Here is a 2,411-nt window from a genome sequence, read left to right on the forward strand (position 1 = left end):
AGGAGAAGTATGTTATTAAGAGTAATCACAAACAGTACACCTTATATCTAAGATAGTATAAATATTATGTAGCTGAATCTTGGATACTGTCAATGTAGGGTGAGTTTCGGTTGGTGAAGTAACGTAATTCTTGGTGGTAACGTAATGTATCCTTTTTTATTCCCTGGTTACTTTCTGTTTAGTGATGTATCCTTAGTTATTCCTGGTTACTCCAGATCTGATTCCTATATAAGCTTGGTTTGTTTCACAATAAACATGCACTGGCACATAAACCTCTGCATCCCCTGTGTCTTGATTTCTATCCGTCGGGGTCCCCAAGCCCTTCAGGCTTGGACTGTGGTCACTGCACCATGACACTTACCTTCGAGTTCTGGGAGATAGTCAAGGGCTCCAACAATTGCCTCTGTTATCTTGGGAGTCTCTTAGACTTCTCTGACCAACCAATCAAAGGGAAGTCTTGCCTGTCTGGCACTGTGCTTCCTGCCATACAGCCCCATGTATACTCCTGTACTAATGTCCAGACAATGTATGTGTATTTATCAGGGGGTTCCCAAGCCACCACAATTCCCTCTGTCTTTCCATGCTACCCAGAATCCATTCATCTCTCCTCCTCTCTCTCCCAAAAAAACCTGCTTCCTCCCTCCCCAGTCCAAGAGTCCCCATTATCCCCACAGCTTCCCCAACCCCCATCTCCTAAGTTAACTCCTTCCCCACCCCCATGGTCCCCTGTGTGTACCCCCTCCCCAACACTCCCACTTTTCTCACCCCCCCATAACACCTGTTCCCTAATATCCCCCTCTTTTGAACTCTTTTTTCCCTTTAACTCCACATTTTCTTTCCAGTCCTGACTCCAGCTGTTACATCAGGATATATACTTACATATAAGGGATTGGTGTTATGATCCACAAATGAGGGAGAACATATGCTACTTGCTTTTCTACATTTGTGTTACTTACTTAGTATAACAGTCTCTAGTTCAATCCATTTGCCTGAAAATTTCACAATTTCATCTTTTCTAAATGCTGAGTAGAATTACATTGTGTAAATGCATCACATTTTCATCATCAGTTGAGGAACATTTAAGCTGTTTCCATTTCTTAGATATTGTGGAAAGAGTAGCAACAAACGTGGTTGTACAGGTATCTCTACAGTAGGATGAATCCTTTGGGTATATGCCATGAAGTGGTATAACCTATAACTGGATCATATGGCAGATTCAATTTTACTTTTTAAAGAGTTCTCTACACTGCTTTCTGTAGTGGTTACAAAAGATCGCATTCCCTCCAGCAGTGAATGAGCAGTTCCCTTTGTCCACATTCTCACCAGCGTTTTGTGTTTTCTGTTTACTTGATCTTAACAAGTCTGACTGGAGTAAGATGAAATCTTCAACTGGCTTTGATCTGCATTTCTCTCAATAGTAAGGATTCTGAGCACTTTCTAAAGTGTTTCTTAGTCATTTTTATTTCTTCATTTAAGAATTCTCTGTTCAGGTCCTTAGCCCGTCTTTTATATTGGGTTGTTTATTTTCTTGCTTCTTTGTTTTTTGTGTTCTTTGTATAATCTGGGTATTAATCCTCTGTTGAATGTGCAGCAGGTGAAGATTTTCTCCCATTCAGTTGGTTTCCTCTTCATTTACTTGGTTGTTTCTTCTGCTGTACCAAAGGTTTTTTATTATAATGAGGTCCCACTTCTTGATTGTTGACCTTAATGCCTGAGCAACTTATGTCCAATTTAGAAAGTCCTTTCCTATACCTATGTCTTATATGGTACTACCTACGTTTTCTTTTAGCAGTTTCAGAGTTTCCAATTTTACATTGAGATCTTTGATCCATTTGGAGTTGACTTTTGTGCAAAGTGAAAGAGAAGGATCTAGTTTCATTCTTCTGCAAGTGGAGATCCAGTTTTGCCAGGACCATTTGTTGAAGATGCTGTCTTTCCTCCACTGTATGTTCTTGACACCTTTGTCAAATATCAGCTGACTGAAATTGTATGTATTCAGGTTTGGGTCTTCAATTATGGTCCATTGATCTATGTGTCTATGTTTGTGCCAGTACCAAGCTGTTTTTATGACTATAGTTTTGTAGTATAGTTTGAAATCTGGTATCATAATCCCCCTAGCGTTGCTCGTTGTGCTCAGTGTTGCTTTGTCTATCAGGGGTCTTTTGTGCTTCCATATGAATTTAAGGGTTTTTTTTTTCCCTAACTCTGTGAAGTATATAATGGAGAATTTGATTGGGATTGCACTGAATTTATATATTGCTTTGGTAGGATGGTCATTTTCATAATATTAATTCTTCCAATCCATGAGCATGGGAGGTCCTTCTGACTTCTGATGTCTTCCTCAATCTCTTTCTTTAAAGATTTAAAATTTTCATTGTAGAGCTCTTTAATGTCTTTGGTCTGGTTAATTC

This window comes from Nannospalax galili, unplaced genomic scaffold, assembly GCF_000622305.1.
Source record: "Nannospalax galili isolate Female #2095 unplaced genomic scaffold, S.galili_v1.0 scaffold946, whole genome shotgun sequence".
Classification (NCBI taxonomy): domain Eukaryota; kingdom Metazoa; phylum Chordata; class Mammalia; order Rodentia; family Spalacidae; genus Nannospalax; species Nannospalax galili.